The sequence below is a fragment of the Ranitomeya variabilis genome, chromosome 1 (assembly GCF_051348905.1).
Source record: "Ranitomeya variabilis isolate aRanVar5 chromosome 1, aRanVar5.hap1, whole genome shotgun sequence".
NCBI classification, from domain to species: Eukaryota; Metazoa; Chordata; class Amphibia; order Anura; family Dendrobatidae; genus Ranitomeya; species Ranitomeya variabilis.
Window position 1 is genome coordinate 63,218,864 of NC_135232.1, and position 21,333 is coordinate 63,240,196.

Consider the following 21,333-nt stretch of genomic DNA (forward strand, 5'->3'; position numbering starts at 1 on the left):
TATTTTTTCTTTTTCTCTCTTTCTTTTTTTTCTTTTTTTTTTTAATTTGCTACTGTTGTGGATTTTTTTTCTCCTTTTTTTTTTAATACTTTGCAGCTTTTCTGCTTGAAATATGATCTCAGTCCAATTTTTCCCAAACAATTACATTTATTATTATTACCGATAGGAAATGTTACTGGGGCGGCCCCACTTAGTTCGGCATAAAACACAAATGCTAATAGCATCCTGATGTCATTAAATGGCTAAACAAATGTAATCAGATGAAATTGAATCATTTTTTCTCTCTTTTTCTTTTTGCTACAAAATCCATTTTTTTCCCATTCTGCTGGGACTCTGAAAGCAGATGCTTGTACAGTAAATCAGCGATTATGGAAAAATGTTTGTAGAAATGGAAAACTTGTTTAAAATTTATTTAAATGTAAAAAACTGAAAAACAGGCTGGGGTTATACAGAACAGTCTGTATATAAAAAGGCAGAGATGCCTATAGCAAACAATCAGACACTGAAAGCTAGAATCTAATTATTTGCCATGGGTGACATCTTAACTTTTTTTGATTGAGGGTAAACTGATTTATTTTAAACAGTGCCCCAAGTGGCCAAAAGAAGATTTGCAATTAAAAAAAATATGTATATTTTTTTTTCTTAATTTACATAGCTCCAATGTGTTCTCATTACAGTCTATTTCCCCTATGTGGCTCACAAAATAATTTGACTTTCACATGTACACAAACAAGTCTACTGACCATGTCCTCCACCATCCAGCACCCTGACGAGATAGAAGGTGGATTTCAGACTTGCTCAGTCTCTAACAAAATATGCAACAAACCACTGAACTTACTGACCACTGGGCTTACATTATAACAATTATTTCAAATTGATTTTTTTCTTAACTTTTTATTTATTCTTAGCATCAATTTACAAAAAAAAGATGCTATTATTCACAGTAAATAATTAATATAGGAAAGCCTGACCATTTCCACCCTGAAAAAAAAAATGATTAAAAATTACATTTTTTTGGAAAAGATACAATATTTATATTTTTATTTTGCTTTTATAACATTTACAACACACTCAGTTTTTCTGTATTATATCTATGTACAATAAAGCCAATGGGATATCTGTAAAAAAAAAAGAATTTTGGGCAAGTAGACACAATAAGACTTGCTTGGAGCTCCACATTGCCGTCATCTGGTCTCCTGGAGACTTACCAGCCATCATCTGCTCCACACATTACTGAGCACAACAAATGCTACTTCTTTCAATACATTCGCACATGTCCTGGCATGGTTAAATGGAAACTATTGTGTCCCAATATCCCTTAAGCTCTGAAGGAGACATTGTCATTGTTTCCCCGAGAATCAGACTCCGCAATATGGACTGTACAATAAATCCATCACACATCCCTCATGCAACAAGCTGCCAAAAGTCTCCGACCCGGCCAGCCAAAGTTATTAGTATCCGAGAAGATATGAAAACATTCTGTTTCTTCTCTTTCCAGGTCTATAATGCAACAAGTCTATTAGAGACAAGCAAATTCAATTAACTTTTCACGCTCTAAATCAAGACGAAAAAAAAAACCACAGACAAATAAAAACGTAACAGCAAAATTCTATTAAAATTCATTAGCGTTGAATGATTTGGAAAATGAACGGCAACATTAAAAATACAAAGTCAATTTTTAAATAATATTTTGCATTTGGGAAGGAAAAGAAAACATTGAAGAAACAAGGTTAGAAAACAAAAAAAAATCTAATAATATAAATTAAAAAAATAAATAGAAAATGTAAAAGGAGTAATGAGCCTTTTTTTTTACTTCTTTTCTAGATACAGATGAGAATTAAATCATTCAATTGGACAAATAGAATGAAGGCGAAAAAATAATAATAATATGCTATCTATTTCTTCAAAAATTAGATTGGAAAAAAAATGGAAAAATTCTGAAAAATGGAGTTAGTTGAGGTTCTGTCATGGTGCTCGTCATTTTGATAGAAAGGATACAGCTGCTTGATGTCCAATGGGGCCTCCGATCACAGGGTGAACTCAGTCTTATATTTATACAGATATATTTGTAACTAGATCGATGATGACCAGCTGGCGTTGGGGGGATGCATGCAGCCCTCATGTGCCTGGTACTTGGCCAATAAGGGGAGGCAAATTTATATGGCCTTCCCAAAGATAACAGTCATGAATGCTCACGTACAATGAGCGTTCTTCCCAACCCTAACCATTTATCTCTTCTTATATCAATCTGCAATGGTTTTGTGTATGTTTAAGTGACCATTTATGACTTCCCAATGCTCCTCTGGGAAATGATATATGCATATTGCCTCTTCAAAGAGAAAGAGTAGAATTGTAGCGCCACCAATTGGAAGAAGCAATCACACAACTCAATAGCAACCCTTTAACGAGCCTTTCCATATGACTTAGGATAAAAGCCAAACCAAAATCTCAATTTGTAGACACAGCATTTTGGAGTGCTGCCCCTCATCAGTGCAAAGTGTGAGATCTGGTTTGGCTACCCTAAAACACCGTATCTGCAAATTGAGATTCTAGTTTGGCTTTTATCCTAAGTCATATGGCAAGGCTCGATAAAGAGTCGATATTGAGTTTTAGGATTGCTACTTCTAGAAGGTCGCACTAGAGATTTAGTCCTCTTTCCCTCTGAATAGGCAATTTTTATATTTAATTTCCCAAAGAAGCAGGCATGGCATGTATAAGTCTTCTTACTCTAACATGCCCGGCTTGGCATGTCACTCTCCACAAGGAGAAACATCGCTCCTTTAACCCCAGTCACCTGGCCAAACCAGATCTCACACTTTGCACTGATGAGGGGCAGCAACTCGAAACACCATATCTTCAAATTGAGATTCTGGTTTGGCTTTTATCCAGTAGGTAGCACTAGAGTCCAAGTGCTCTTCCTCTCAGAAGAGGCAATTTGCATATCAAGTCAAAAGTCACACCTGAGATCAACTAAAATGTGGGGATTGACGACCACTCGCATATTCCAATAGCTGTTTCTTTTAAGATTATGGGGCTCAAAATATTGTCAGTATAATTGGGAAGGGAAAATAAATGTTACTTTAATATGACCCCCAATTTTTAATGCTCAGAATATGGCAGAGACTTTGTCTGCAAGCTGCAGTTCAAGCTAAAAATCAATTTGCACAGGTCTGTGCCTCACTCGGATTTTCTCTGTTGCGGCATCTGCCTTCCCCCGATCACTTCCTTTCCCCTGCTCAAGGCTAACAAGCAGAATAATAGTTATGTAAATGTTTCCGATAGTTACAAACTGCAGTTTTCCGAGTCGCACTTATTTCCTGTGAAACGTGAATACGAGAATTTGCTGACAGACAACAATCCCTGTCCCATGTAGAGGGGTTTAGTGTCAGCGCGGCGAAGAATGGCAGCAATGAATTATTCCTGAATGGATAGATATGAAGCATTAGAACAGGGTTGGGCCACTTTGGACACCCCTACCCTGGCGTTATGGGGCAAATTCACGAATTGTAATTTTCTCTCAGCTTCTGCTCCAGAAACTCCTCAAAAGACTTTCTATGCATCTAACATTAGGGGATTTGTTTGACACCTTTTTCAGTCCTGGAACCAGCCTGAAAAAGAGCAGCAATACTAGCTCAAAAAGTGAACTGAATGCACAGCAATGCAAAAACGACATTGCTGTGCGCATGGTCCCTCTTTTGTTACTTATATTAACCATTTCAGGGTTGGGAAAGCTGTTAAAAAAATAGCATGTGCATTCGTGGGGCGGCTTCTGCTCGTAACTTTAAATTATAGAAAAGAGATGCCGACAAACTTTGGCAAAACTCACGGTGAAGCCCCTTTAGGAAAAGCACCACTTTTTCTTGAAGAAAAACCTCGTTGGGTGTGCCAGCATATTGAGGACATCTTCTGCACATTCCCTAAGGCAGTGTCAGCCTGAGGAACATTGGGCCCAATGGAGGATTTGATTCTGAAGGCCCACTGTTCTCCCCCAATGAGCCCCATAGCAACTGCAAGGTTTGCACTATGAACTCTTCTGAAGGCGAAGACAGGGCCTACTGGAGGATTCTCCGGTTCTCTGGTGGGCCACTCCAACCCTGCCCTAAGGCTATGTGTACACGGCGTGCTTTTGAGGAGGATTCTGCGAGGAATCCTACTTGAAAAAGCTTCCTAGAAAATGAGCATTGTGCACAGCAATGTCAAAACTACATTGCTGTGCACATGTTCAGTCATGGTTTGGAATCCCTGAAGCCGTTAAAAAAAAAGTATCATGCTCATTCTTTGGGAGTTTTCCGCTCAGAAGCTTTGCAGCATAGAGTGAAAGCCGCCAATGGTGGAGGTGCGGCATGGACACCAGCAAAGCCACCTCAGGAAAACAACCGCTGAAGTGGCTTCACCTGGGAAAGCTTGGTAGCTGCACTGGCATCTGAATGATATATTTTTAAATTTTTTTTCCATTCTTAATTTAAAGCTATAACCCTTTGTTGACAGTGGGGGAGATATTTGACGTTTTTAAGGTTACGAGCACTGCAATGGCACACTATAGCTGATCGGGGGTCCCTATACAGATTTTATATCCCCTCTTTTGGAGCGTCAATCTGCATCCTCACGTTGATCCAAATGTGGCGGCTTTCGTTGCTTTCGGAGGCGATTCGCTGGCAGTTAAAAGGTTAAAGAGAAAATGGTTCTTTTTAGAGAGTGACACAGCTTGATCATCAAATGCTCTTTTAACTGTATAATCTCTCCAGTCTCTCAGACGCATTTCAGTCAGCTCCACTCAAGTCTCCCTGACAGTGCAGACAGACATGAGCCATATGGAAAGACCATTAGCAAGGAGCGGGGAGATCTGTTACCTTTCTGAGGCAGTCTCTCTCTCTCAGTCCTTTTGGCCAGATCTGCCAACTGAGTATCTCTAACTTCAATTATCCTTCATCAGTTCCTTACCGGCCATTCAGCCTCTGATGTGGCCTAAATGCTGGTTATGGATCCGTGTCATTCTACTAAAGGAGGCCCTTTATGTAGTGTTTCGCTATTACTGTACATTAATGGGGAGCTTTCACAAAATTCAATTTAAACTGAATATGTCCTACAATTGACGCTGCTCCACTGATTCTGGAACAGTTTTTCTTTTTCTCCTGTGCCCCTCCGTTCCAGAGTTACGACCCCCCGGTAATTAAGGTACAGATTTCAGATTTTCCCTTTTAGCCAACTGGGTGTGTACTACAGGACTTCTTTGGAGGCATTTTTTTTTTCTCTGACATTAGCCAATCAAAAAACAATCACGCCTACAGAAACGTTCTGTGGTAAACGCCATGGTGGTTAAATAGAAAATTTGCACCGTTGTTGCATAAATTTGGAATGGAGGGAGATAGAAAAAAAAGAAAAACTGTTCCAGAATCACTGGGACAGTGGCAATTGGAGGAGTTTAAATGAATAAATCCAGTAAAAGCCCGCTTGCAGGCTGCATGTTACTGATGACTTAGGTTGGCAAGGACCAGATGTTGAGCAGATCAATGAGGGAGACCACCAGGGAAAAAGACATTTTTTACTGAAAGATAACTTGGTGGGGATTGTGTACAATGGATAGCGGGTACACAACATGATGAGTTTTTTTTGACGGTACGAAGCATTTTCACAGACAGTCTTTTCCTTTCTCTTCACTAATGTTGTCTCTGTCTCCACTGTTTTACCCTACATCACCATAACCCGGCTCAGTGCTACAGTCCAGTTAATAAGAGTCCTATTCTCTACCTGAAGTTCCGCCTCTTCTTTCCCCCAAAGGGAACTGGTTTGCCAATATGGCCGGTACTTAGCTCCTCTGGTACTAATGCCTTGCAACTCCCGCACTGTGCATGCTGTGTACCCACTCCCTTTGTTTTTGCTACGGTCGCCGGGCGGCGCCGCACCGTCTTGCAGTACCGGGTGAGAATGCAGCAGTTCTGTTTTATGCCATAGGACTTGTGTCAGGTAACGTAGGGTTAATTCTGGAAAATGAATCTCTAATTACTCCCTTCTGTGAGCTTTGGGTGGGGCGTCACACAATATAGACCCCTAGCTTCATTGGTTCCAGTGACAGTTATAAGTTCAACTTACTCTGGTTTACCCCCATTTTCTCCTGCCTTGCTAGATAGCTTGATTCGTGTTTCTAACCTCGGCCCATGTTTTTGACTACACTGCTGCCTTACAATTATGCCCTTCACATTCAGGCATTGGCTCCCAGCTTTCTGACCATCCTGTACAAGCCCACTCCACCGACCAGCAGCCACTCCGTGGACCCAACCCTGGGGCCCCTATGTAAATCCAATTCCCTGTATAGAGGTTAAAGGGTGAAGGCTAGGGCAGCCCTTAGGAGTAGCTCGCACAAAGCTGTCAGGGGAAGCCCTACTAAAAGCTGCCAGGCTACCACGCACAGAGCTCTTTGACAGGGAGGTACAAAAACTACAACTGAACTGGGCACATTTTTGATTAACAGTCACATTTTCACTTCTCAAATCCATTTTTATAATAAACTATATCTTGTAGATCAAAAAGGGAGAAAAAATGAAAAAAGCAAAACACGTAATACAGTCAAATGAGAAAATGGTTAAAAAAAATATTTAAAAAGTTGAGCTGCACACAGATATGGAAAAAACAAAAAGTTCTGCTTTATGTACATGCAAATATTCTATATTTTTGGAGACCAAGCACTCTAGTGGACAGAGTAGATATCACATCTTTTAAAAATCAAAAATCAAAAACATCCCAGACAACAGAACATCAGCATTAATCAGCAATGACCCTAGTACCCCCAGCAATTTTGTAAAATTTCGTGCATCGCATCTAAAAAGGAGCATTCAGTTGACCTTTGTTGTGCACACGTACCTACCGGTAATGCATTGATGATATTTTGCTGCATTGCGACTGTCTGGCCATGCCCCTTTTACGCCAGTGTTCTGGTGCAGGAGCCCTAATGAACAAGTGACGACGATCTCTTGAGATTGCTTCGGCACGACTGGGTCACGTCTTTGGACCCCGGGTGACTAATCTCGGGGGTAAATAGCAGCCGAAATGGATTTGTTTGGTCAGTCGCTGTTGCGTCCCCTGAGATTTCGCTGCTCCCTGTTGCTGGAATATTTTGTCTGCGCTCGCCTTGCATCTGTATGAAAGATCTTTCAGACAAAAGATCTTTGGGCGTTGGGATTGTCCGGGCGCCATCTTATGTCTATGCCTCGCATAAGCCTTTCGGAGTATCGCCGCTGAGCCTGCCTTTTCCGTACAGTCTAATTCTTTTTTTTTGTATGTGTTTCCATTTAGGCGAGCGGACAGTGGGACACAAAAAATAATTCAGCACAAACTTGGACACAGAAAACATTTTTTTGCCGTTGGACTGGAATCAAAGAGCTGAGGCAGAGGGAGGGCTGGACGGGGCGATATTAAAGGGAGAGGGTGTTTCAGTGAAAGGCAAGCGGAACGCAGAGTGTCACTCATTAAACTAGGTCACTTGGCAGCCGTGGGGTAGATACGATGGGAACGTGACGAGGGAGCAAAGTGAGACAGGACTGAGTAGAAAGAACGCAGTTACTATCATTAACCAGTTCAGCGCGCTGATTAGGATGAGATCACGCTCAATGTTCCTCCAGAAATAACAATCTGTCTTTACAAAATGTAACGTAGATGAGGAAGCCTGGAGAACACAGGGGACGATCCAGCTCCTGAGCTGCACAGGCCGTATCCAGCAGTGCCCGGGACCAGGAACGCTTTCTAGGAATGCCAATATTCAGCCTATGCCGGACCCAGACGGGCTACGGCAGACTCGCCTTAATTAGGAGCAGTGCACTGCTATAATTACATCCCAAACTCAGACTGCTGCTAGTGGGGGGGGCTTGGCAGGGCTAGACCGCCGCCGAAAAGTCAAAGAGAAGTCACAAGAAAGAACAGAACTTCCAACGCCGAGGCTTAAAGTAGAAATCCTAACTGCAGCTGACAGGAGAGGCTGAGGGTTGTAGTTCTGTAACAGCAGAAGAGCTACAGGTCTGAGAACACGTCCAACCCCACCACATACCCCCCATAGGGAAGAGATGGGAAATATATGTAAAAGGGGGCAAGTGAGCGTATGAGTGGATATGTATGTGCATGCATGTATAGAAAGGGGCATATGCAGATTACAGCATGTCTGCGTGTGTGTATACTGTATGTATGCATGTGTCTCTGTATATACAACCTGTGTATGTCTGTATATACATCGGTGGGCATGTGCGTGTGCATGTTTGTGTGTGTATGTGGGAGTATATGTACCTGTGTGTGTATGTGGGTTTATATGCATGTGTGTAGGGTGAGTCTGTATAAGTGGGATATGTAAATTTGTATGTGTGTATATGTGTGTGTACGTATATATGCGTGTATGTATATCTGTGTATGTATATCTGTGTAAGTTTATATGCGTATTTACATGTGTGTCTGTATATGCATGTGTATATGTGTTGTATATGTGTGTCTGTATATGCGCGTCTCTATATGCGTGTCTGAAAATGTGTGTATATGTGTTGTATGTGTTTGTGTATATACAGTATGTATATGTGTGTGTTTGTATGTGTATATATATATGTATGTTTGTGTGTGTGTGTATGTATATGTGTGTATATACATATACTAGATTGTGGCCCGATTCTAACGCATCGGGTATTCTAGAATATGCATGTCCCCGTAGTATATGGACAATGATGATTCCGAATGTGCCCGTCGCTGATTGGTCGAGGCAACCTTTTTGACATCATCGTCGCCATGGCAACCATTATGACATCTACGTCGATACTGTGCCCGTCGCTGATTGGTCGAGGCCTGGCGGCCTCGACCAATCAGAGACGCGGGATTTCCATTATGACATCATCGTCGCCATGCTATGCCCGTCGCTGATTGGTCGAGGCCCAGGCGGCCTCGACCAATCAGCGAATGAATAAACGGGACAGACAGACAGACAGAAAAACCCTTAGACAATTATATATATATAGATATGAGTGTGTGTTGTGAGGCAGTGACTCGTGTCACAGGTAAGGGTCGCTTTGTCTTCTCCCCAGGTTGTGCAGAAGTCCATAGGTGTGCATGGCAGTCATGGACTTCTGGTCCGGGTTTTCCATGTGGCTGGAAGTCACAGGTTTGTTTGTTAAAAACCCTGCAGGAAGGGTCAGGTGTCAGGTGCAATGTCAGTATCAGTCTGGTGTGTGCTTGTGTGCAGAGCAGACACCTGCAGAGCACTGGTTGAGTGCATGGAGGCACAGGCCAGCGGAGCCAGCAGCTATGGCAGCTGAATAGCCGGGCACCCACAGCGTATACAGCGATGCAAGTCGTCCATGGTAACTGGTCTTGGATGTGGACAGTCCTGTGCCCGGAGGTGAACTGGAAGTGGATGTCCTGTGCCCGAAAGAGTCGGATGTGGACAGTCCTGTGCCTGGAGATGTACCAGAGGTGGATGTCCTGTGCCCGAAAGAGGACTGGCATGTGTAACGATTGCAAACAGTTGGATATGGTGTATGTGTTCATGCATATGTGTAGGATAAGTGGGTCTTGTAGGTGTGATGTTTTGTGTTTCTCTGTATGTACAGTTGAAACCAGAAGTTTCCATCCACTTTATAAACAGACACATCTGCAGGTTTTTCTCAATATCTGACATGAAATCAGAAGAAACCTTTCCCGTGTTAGTGCTGCTCACATCACTTACCGTATAGACCAGAATAAGCCCCCGATGTCCACGCGGAGGGTAATAGGGTTACATAAACAAAAGCCATAGATGTAATCCATAGCTGTAGTTGTATGGGACGGATGATCCCAAACGTTTAACCCCTTAGATGCCTCTGTCAATTGTGGCAGTGGCATTTTAGTCCTTTGCCTGCCATATTTGTACACCTATGATGCCCAACTGAACCAGGACAACTAATACATTTTTTTTAAAACAATGAAAAATGTTCATAAAAAATATATATATGCACGATAAAAACACGTAGCTTTTTCCAAAACGGTATTAAAATCTTAATAATAAAATGTATGTATGTCTTTAAATGGTAGAAAAATGAAAAGTTGAACTCCATTTACTGCTTTCATTCCTGGGTTGTGTAGTACAATTGATCTGTATTGGGGCCTTTGTGGAACTTTTTAAAGGGGTTTTACCAGCTGAAGAGAAATGTCTGCAGTCACTGTGTGTGACTGAAGATGGCCATATCTTGACAGTGTGCAGTATGCACACTGTCATGACTCCCCTCTATTTCCAATATGAGTAGGCGGTCACATGACAACTAGATTCTCATCTGCTTCTTTGAGATGAGAATCTAGTTGGCATGTGACCACAAGTAAGCAAATATGTGTTCCTACTCATGCTACAAATAGTGGGTATTTCTGACAGTGTGCATACTGCACCCAGTCACGTTTCAACAATCTGCAATCACAATGTATACATTTCTCGAGTCCGGAAAACCCCTTTAAAAAAATTGTTCTAATCAGCAGCAATAAGAAAAGTTACTAGTAACCTGACTAGTTACTCCCCAGATGGAGTTTATAAATAGGACAGATATTATACTGCTATATAGTGATAATAATAATAGTCAAAGGGGCGGGCTGCAACAACGGTATGATATACAGATGTGGTCACCATTAATTATCCACCTGTTTCATTATGCCTCTAATTGCTCACATTTCTTTTTATATATATATATTTAATGCATTATCATGAATGAAGGCTCACATAGTGACACAAATAGCATAAACACCACCCGAGAGAGTACAGTAGATCAAAACCTTCCACGTGCTGTAATACACATCGCACAATTTATATTTATATATATATATATATATATATATATATATATATATATATATATATATATATATATAATTATTTCAAAGCTGTTGTGATAAGGGAGGACATATCTGTGTATGATAAAACATAGTAACATATGACTGCAGGGGAGGAAACTAAGGATACAAAAACAAAGTTTTTACTAGATTTTGAGGTGGAATAGTCAAGTTTTATTACACTAAGTTTGTATTTTTCCACATATATTCATGAAGGAACCTAAGAAGAAAGTCATAGTTCTGGGATCAAAGAAGAGAACAATTGGAATCAGTATAAGAAGCCATGTCAGTGTTCCTCATGGGCGGAGCTTAGACTTTCGTTTAGGATATTACATGTATTTGTGCAGTTATTTTGCCTTAATCTTTTTCAATTAATAATTAATTGCTTAAAAAAAGCTAATGGTTAGATATATACACAAATACAATCCAGCTCACACCTATACTTTCATGGATGCACCGCCACAAGATCAAACTTTTTTGGGAAGTGAAGATAATGCAAGAAATATTGGCCCTATATTGTCATATCATTATGTGGAGGTATTTTGCTGTACAAGAACTAATAATTCTATATATATAGACCCATAATGCACCCTATACCCTCTCATGCAGGCACATAGCACAGCCGTCTTTTAGGCACAGGGCACCTAATGTGCATCCATCTCTCTATTTGCTGAATATTGGGATTAAGTTGAATTCAACTGAATGGATTGCTCTCTGTTATCAGCCATGGAAAGAGGCTGACTATAGGAGTCTCTACTGGCTGGGCTTCATAGGGGAACGAAAATATTACTTTATTGCACACAAGCGATTGCTGGTTTAAGAGCTCCTCTCCAAAAAATAAAAAACTATTAAAAAACATTGAAAATATTTTACAAAAAAAATAAATAAATAAATAAATAATAATAATAATATATATATATATATATATATATATACACACACAAGTTCAAGTCACCCCACATTTCTCAGAACATTATAAAAGTGGTATAATAAAATAATGTAGTATTTATCCAGAATGTCAGAATTGCTGTTTTTTGGTCACTTTGCCTTCCAATAAATATGTAATAAAAACAGATCAGAATGTCGAATGGTTACCGAAATGGTAATGAAAAAAACTTGTACTGCAAAAAAAAAAAAAAAAAAACACGTCTATTGATCAAAATAGTAAAAAATCTCCTGGATGGCAAGAAGGAAGTGTTGAAAGCAAAGCGGCCACATAATCCCGGGCACATTATATTATATATAGAGAGCTCTCCCAGTGTAAGATTTCAAGGTGTCATCCGAATTACCTCTCGTATTCTAGAAAACCCATAATTCTGCTTTGTAGTCGCAGAGCTAATCCGAAGAGCAACAGCTGAGCGCAGACCTGCAATTGCCGCAGCCTAGACACAGAGCCAGGCTCCGATCTGACCGCTGTCAGGCTTTAATAATAGACTAACCAAGCAAAACCGGTAACAGAAGGGGACAGAGAGGGGACGCGGGGGGACGCGGGCACTGCTGCTCTACACCTGGCCTGTGGGAAGGGACCCGCTCTGGGCTCAGTCCTGTCCTCCTCTACAGTAGGAGAGAACAATGCTGGCTTTAGGCTGCTCCACGATGCCATCTAGTGGCACACAAGCAGATTGGAGAAAGAACATACTTTTGTTACATTACACAGCAAATTGAGCAAAGTTTCAACTAAATCTATAGAGGAGAATGGGAAGGAGGAGGCAGAGAAGAAAGAAGAAGAAAGAGGAGGCAGAGGATTCATAGAGTCATAGAATGGTAGCGTAGGAAGGGACCTCCAGGGTCCTCGTGTCCAACCCCCTGCTCAAAGCAGGAGTCACTAAGCCATCCCAGACAGATGTCTGACCAGCCTCTGTTTGAAGACTTCCATTGAAGGAGAACTCATCACCTCTCGTGGCAGCCTGCTCCACTCATTGATCACCCTCACTGTCAAAAAGTTTTTTCTAATATCTAATCTGTATCTTCTCCATTTCAGTTTCATTCCATTGCTTCTCGTGTTTCCATGTGCAAATGAGAATAATGACCCTTCTACACTGTGACAGCCCTTCAGATATTTGTAGACAGCTATTAAGTCTCCTCATAGCCTTCTTTTTCCCCAGCTAAACATTCCCAGATCTTTTATCCGCTCCTCATAGTACTTTGCAGTACAAAGTACTACAATCCTGGTTGCTCTTCTCTGAACTTGCTCCAGTTTTTCAATGTCTTTTTTAAAATGTGGTGCCCAAAACTGGACACAGTATTCCAGATGAGACCTGACCAAAGAGGAGTAGAGGGGGAGAATTACTTCACGTGATCTAGACTCTATGCATCTCTTAAAACATCCTAGAACTGTGTTTGCCTTTTTTTTCTGCTGCATCACACTGTTGACTCATGTGCAGTCTGTGATCTATTAGTATACCCAATTTTTTTCACACGTGCTGTTTCTTAGTTCTATTCTTCCCATTCTATTCCTCCCGTTATGTCATTTTCGTTTTTCTTGCCCAGATATAGAATCTTGCAATTCTTTCAGGAGGTAGAGGAGGCCAAGGAGGTAGAGGAGGCAGAGGAGGTAGAGATGGCACAGTATACAGAGGAGGAAGATGAGGCAGATGAGACAGAGGAGGCAGATGAGGTAGGGTAGGCACAGTAGACAGAAGAGGTAGAGGGGTCAGAGGAGGCAGAAGAGGTAGAGGAGGTTGAAGAGGTAGAGGAGGCAGATGAGACAAAGGAGGCACATGAGGTAGAGTAGGTAGAGGTGGCACAGTAGACAGAGGAGGTAGAGGGTGCCAAAGAGGCAGAGGAGTTAGAGAAGACTGAGGAGGTAGAGGAGCAAGAGGAGGTAGAGGTGGCAGAGCAATCAGAGGAGGTAGAGGAAACAGAGGAGGCCAAGGAGGTACAGCAGGCAGAAGAGGTAGAGGAGGCAGACGAGGTAGAGGAGGCCAAGTAGGCCAAGGAGGTAGAGGAGGCAGAGGAGGAAGAGAAGGTAGAGGAGGTAGCAACAGTGATAACTACTATGAATAACTTTCTGAAGGTGTTATATGCAGTCATATGTAAAACTGCACATAGCACAAATGTTCTGAAGGTGTTACCTGCAGTCCTATGTAAAACCACACATAACTCTGAATCACCTTTTGAAGGTGTTATCTGCAGTCAAATGTAAAACTGCACATATCACACGATGATAAATATCTGAAGGTGTTCAATGCAGTCCTATGTAAAGACACCATTACACACTATGACCTTTTTCAATATGTGACTTGCAGTCCTATGTAAAATAGCACCCAACTTGCTAATGCACAATGGTAACTTTATTTAAAACTGCACATATTAGGTTCTAAAGGGTGTAACTTGCAGTCCTATGTAAAACTGAACATATTTGAACATATTATGTTCGAATGGGTGTAACTTGTAAAATTGCACCTATTATGGTCTAATAAAAGTATAAAGGGGTAACTTGCAGTCCTATGTAAAACTGCACATAATACGCAACACCTTTCTGAAAGGTGAAAATGTGAAAGTGCAGGCTGCAGTCCTATGTAACACTGCACATTACACACAATAAAAACTTTTTGAAGATGTTGACTGCAGTCCTATGTAAGACCACAGAAATATTCTTCTTATACATCATTTATGCTCATTATTCTGTGACTCTTTATAAACGATTAGGTGTCTGGTTTGTAATACAAACAGTGAATGAATGGATGAATAGCGGAAGGTGAAATGAGAGCGATTTGGAGCACAGGACGCCCTCGGCTCTGCCACATCACCATATCTGTATGGATAGTACGCAGCATTTCTGTGAACTTTGCCCCCATCCTCCCAGTCATCTCCTCTGTTTCAATTTTCCCAACTTGTCCGTTCAGGGCTAATTTTCCCTCGCTGGCCTCCATTATAATGAAGACCTAGTGTGCGTGGCCTGGAAGGCCGGCAGATGCGCCCCCTCCGCTGCTCAAATAACAGGGCTGATTTGGTAAAAAACATTATCTGTAATGTGGAAATGGTCTGACTCCAGGCTGAGATTCATCATCATTACCCAAACATCATCTCAGGCCCGAGCTCTGGCAACAGCGAAGGAAAGGAGCGCGGCTTAATTCAGTCAGCGCCAAGTGAGACAGAGGACAGCAAATGATTTATGACGGAAATCAATGCAATCATAATACTTTAGGATGGTAAAATTGGGATGTTCACCAAGAGCTTACAATATCACCTGGGAGACAAAGGCAAAAACAGGGACACGGCAGACACAGGCTGTATAGGAATCCATCTTCCCAGGATACAGAGTCCGAGGTCACATGTAATATACCGCCATGATGATAATAATTCCTATAATAATATTTCATTATTATTACCATTCCTCCATACAAGATCTCACATTCTTTTTTTCTTTTCCGATGCTGTTAGAAACCATTGAGGCACAGAAGATACAAACATAACTGGAGCTATGTACAAGAATAAACCTGCTATAATACTGCTCCTATGTACAAGAATATAACTACTATAATACTGCTCCTATGTACAAGAATATAACTACTATAATACTGCTCCTATGTACAAGAATATAACTACTATAATACTGCTCCTATGTACAAGAATATAACTACTATAATACTGCCCCTATGTACAAGAATATAACTACTATAATACTGCTCCTATGTACAAGAATATAACTACTATAATACTGCTCCTATGTACAAGAATATAATTACTATAATACAGCTCCCTATGTACAAGAATATAACTACTATAATACTGCCACTATGTACAAGAATATAACTACTATAATACAGCTCACTATGTACAAGAATATAATTACTATAATACTGCCACTATGTACAAGAATATAACTACTATAATACTGCTCCTATGTACAAGAATATAACTACTATAATACTGCTCCCTATGTACAAGAATATAACTACTATAATACTGCTCCTATGTACAAGAATATAACTACTGTAATACTGCTCCTTTGTACAAGAATATAACTGCTATAATACTGCCGCTATGTACAAGAATATAACTACTATAATACTGCCCCCTATGTACAAGAATAAACATGCTATAATACTGCTCCTATGTACAAGAATATAACTACTATAATACAGCTCCCTATGTACAAGAATATAACTACTATAGTACTACCCCTATGTACAAGAATATAACTACTATAATACTGCTCCTATGTACAAGAATATAACTACTATAATACTGCCCCTATGTACAAGAATATAACTACTATAATACTGCCTCTATGTGCAAGAATATAACTAATATAATACTACCCCTATGTACCAGAATATAACTACTATAATACTGCCCTTATGTACAAGAATATAACTACCATAATACTGTCACTATGTACCAGAATATAACTACCATAATACAGCCCTATGTACAAGAATATAACTACTATAATACTGCCCCCTATGTACAAGAATATAACTACTATAATACTGCCCCTATGTACAAGAATATAACTACCATAATACTGCCCTATGTACAAGAATATAACTATTATAATACTTGCCCTATGTACAAGAATATAACTACTATAATACTGCTCCTATGTACAAGAATATAACTAATAAAATACTGCCCCTATGTACAAGAATATAACTACTATAATACTCACCCTATGTACAAGAATATAACTACTATAATACAGCTCCCTATGTACAAGAATATAATTACTATAATACTGCCACTATGTACAAGAATATAACTACTATAATACTGCTCCTATGTACAAGAATATAACTACTATAATACTGCTCCCTATGTACAAGAATATAACTACTATAATACTGCTCCTATGTACAAGAATATAACTACTGTAATACTGCTCCTTTGTACAAGAATATAACTGCTATAATACTGCCGCTATGTACAAGAATATAACTACTATAATACTGCCCCCTATGTACAAGAATAAACATGCTATAATACTGCTCCTATGTACAAGAATATAACTACTATAATACAGCTCCCTATGTACAAGAATATAACTACTATAGTACTACCCCTATGTACAAGAATATAACTACTATAATACTGCTCCTATGTACAAGAATATAACAACTATAATACTGCCCCTATGTACAAGAATATAACTACTATAATACTGCCTCTATGTGCAAGAATATAACTAATATAATACTACCCCTATGTACCAGAATATAACTACTATAATACTGCCCTTATGTACAAGAATATAACTACCATAATACTGTCACTACGTACCAGAATATAACTACCATAATACAGCCCTATGTACAAGAATATAACTACTATAATACTGCCCCCTATGTACAAGAATATAACTACTATAATACTGCCCCTATGTACAAGAATATAACTACCATAATACTGCCCTATGTACAAGAATATAACTATTATAATACTTGCCCTATGTACAAGAATATAATTACTATAATACTGCTCCTATGTACAAGAATATAACTACTATAATACTGCTCCTATGTACAAGAATATAACTACCATAATACTGCCCTATGTACAAGAATATAACTACTATGATACTGCCCCTATGTGCAAGAATATAACTACTATAATACTGCTCCTATGTACAAGAATATAACTACTGTAATACTGCCCTTATGTACAAGAATACATCTAAAATATTACTAGCCCCTATGTACAAGGATATAACTACTATAATACTATCCCATATGTACAAGAATATAACTACTGTAATACTGCCCCCTATGTACAAGAATATAACTACTATAATACTGCTCCTATGTACAAGAATATAACTATTGTAATACTGTCCCCTATGTGCAGGAATATATCTACTATAATACTATCCCCTATGTACAAGAATATAACTGATTTAATACTGCACCTATGTACAAGAATATAACTACTATAATACTGCTACTATGTACAAGAATATAACTACTATAATAATGCCCCTATGTACAAGAATATAACTACTATAATACTGCTCCTATGTACAAGAATATAAGTACTATAATACTGCCCCTATGTACAAGAATATGACTACTATAGTACTACCCCCTATGTACAAGAATATAACTACCATAATACTGCCCCCTATGTACAAGAATATAACTACTATAATACTGCCCCTATGTACAAGAATATAACTACTATAATACTGCTCCTATGTACAAGAATATAAGTACTATAATAATGCACCTATGTACAAGAATATAACTTCTATAATACTGCCCCTATGTACAAGAATATAACTACTATAATACTACCCCTATGTACCAGAATATAACTACTATAATACTGCCCTTATGTACAAGAATATAAGTACCATAATGCTGCCACTATGTACCAGAATATAACTACCATAATACTGTCCTATGTACAAGAATATAACTACTTTAATACTACACCTATGTACAAGAATATAACTACTATAATACTTCCCCTATGTACAAGAATATAACTACCATAATACTGCTCCTATGTACAAGAATATAACTATAATACTGCTCCTATGTACAAGAATATAACTACTATAATACTGCCCTTATGTACAAGAATATAACTACTATAATACTGCCTCCTATGTACAAGAATATAACTACTATAATACTGCTCCTATGTACAAGAATATAACTACTATAATACTGCTCCTATGTACAAGAATATAACTACTATAATACTGCCTCCTATGTACAAGAATATAACTACTATAATACTGCTCCTATGTACAAGAATATAACTACTATAATACTGCCCCTATGTACAAGAATATAACTACTATAACACTGCCTCCTATGTACAAGAATATAACTACTATAATACTGCTCCTATGTACAAGAATATAACTACTATAATACTGCCCCTATGTACAAGAATATAACTACTATAATACTGCCTCCTATGTACAAGAATATAACTACTATAATACTGCTCCTATGTACAAGAATATAACTACTATAATACTACCCCTATGTACAAGAATATAACTACTATAATACTGCTTCCTGTGTACAAGAATATAACTACTATAATACTGCTCCTATATACAAGAATATAACTACTATAATACTGCCCCATGTACAAGAATATAAGTACTATAATAATGCACCTATGTACAAGAATATAACTTCTATAATACTGCCCCTATGTACAATAATATAACTACTATAATACTGCCCCTATGTGCAAGAATATAACTGCTATAATACTACCTCTATGTACCAGAATATAACTACTATAATACTGCCCTTATGTACAAGAATATAACTCCCATAATGCTGCCACTATGTACCAGAATATAACTACCATAATACTGTCCTATGTATAAGAATATAACTACTATAATACTGCACCTATGTACAAGAATATAACTACTATAATACTTCCCCTATGTACAAGAATATAACTACCATAATACTGCTCCTTATGTACAAGAATATAACTACTATAATACTGCTCCTATGTACAAGAATATCACTATAATACTGCTCCTATGTACAAGAATATAACTACTATAATACTGCCCCTATGTACAAGACTATAACTACTATAATACTGCCTCCTATGTACAGGAATATAACTACTATAATACTGCTCCTATGTACATGAATATAACTACTATAATACTGCCCCTATGTACAAGAATATAACTACTATAACACTGCCTCCTATGTACAATAATATAACTACTATAATACTGCTCCTATGTACAAGAATATAACTACTATAATACTGCTCCTATGTACAAGAATATAACTACTATAATACTGCCCCTATGTACAAGAATATAACTACTATAATACTGCCTCCTATGTACAAGAATATAACTACTATAATACTGCTCCTATGTACAAGAATATAACTACTATAATACTGCCCCTATGTACAAGAATATAACTACTATAATACTGCCTCCTGTGTACAAGAATATAACTACTATAATACTGCTCCTATATACAGGAATATAACTACTATAATACTGCTCCTATGTACAAGAATATAACTACTATAATACTGCTCCTATGTACAAGAATATAACTAATATAATACTGCCCCTATGTACAAGAATATAACTACTATAATACTGCCTCCTATGTACAAGAATATAACTACTATAATACTGCTCCTATGTACAAGAATATAACTACTATAATACTGCCCCTATGTACAAGAATATAACTACTATAATACTGCCCCATGTACAAGAATATAACTACTATAATACTGCCCTATTTACAAGAATATAACTACTATAATACTGCTCCTATGTACAAGAATAAAACTACTATAATACTGCTCCTATGTACAAGAATATAACTACTATAATGCTGCTCCTATGTACAAGAATATAACTTCTATAATACAGCCCCATGTACAAGAATATAATTACTATAATTCTGCTCCTATGTACAAGAATATAACTACTATAATACTGCTCCTATGTACAAGAATATAACTACTATAATACTGCCCCTATGTACAAGAATATATCTACTATAATACTGCCCCTATGTACAAGAATATAACTACTATAATACTGCCCTCTATGTACAAGAATATAACTACTATAATACTGCTCCTATGTACAAGAATATAACTACTATAATACTGCCCCTATGTACAAGAATATATCTACTATAATACTGCCCCTATGTACAAGAATATAACTAGTATAATACTGCCCTCTATGTACAAGAATATAACTACTATAATACTGCTCCTATGTACAAGAATATAACTACTATAATACTGCTCCTATGTACAAGAATATAACTACTATAATACTGCCCCTATGTAGAAGAATATAACTACTATAATACTGCCTCTATGTACAAGAATATAACTACTATAATACTGCTCCTATGTACAAGAATCTAACTACTATAATACTGCCCCTATGTACAAGAATATATCTACTATAATACTGCTCCTATGTACAAGAATATATCTACTATAACACTGCCTCCTATGTACAAGAATATAACTACTATAATACTGCTCCTATGTACAAGAATATAACTAATATAATACTGCCCCTATGTACAAGAATATAACTACTATAATACTGCTCCTATGTACAAGAATATAACTACTATAATACTGCCCCTATGTACAAGAATATATCTACTATAATACTGCCCCTATGTACAAGAATATAACTAGTATAATACTGCCCTCTATGTACAAGAATATAACTACTATAATACTGCTCCTATGTACAAGAATATAACTACTGTACTACTGCTCCTATGTACAAGAATATAACTACTATAATACTGCCCCTATGTAGAAGAATATAACTACTATAATACTGCCTCTATGTACAAGAATATAACTGCTATAATACTGCTCCTATGTACAAGAATCTAACTACTATAATACTGCCCCTATGTACAAGAATATATATCTACTATAATACTGCTCCTATGTACAAGAATATAACTACTATAATACTGCTCCTATGTACAAGAATATATCTACTATAATACTGCTCCTATGTACAAGAATATAACTGCAGTAATACTGCCCCTATGTACAAGAATATAA

At 38.2% G+C, this 21,333-nt stretch overlaps 1 protein-coding gene across 29 annotated transcripts in view; it reads left to right on the forward strand.

Annotated features, from left to right (window-relative positions):
* The window catches only part of CELF4 (CUGBP Elav-like family member 4), a 1,364,246-nt gene that overhangs the window by 791,539 nt on the left and 551,374 nt on the right, over positions 1–21,333 (forward strand). The gene's annotated exons all lie outside the window — the stretch shown is intronic.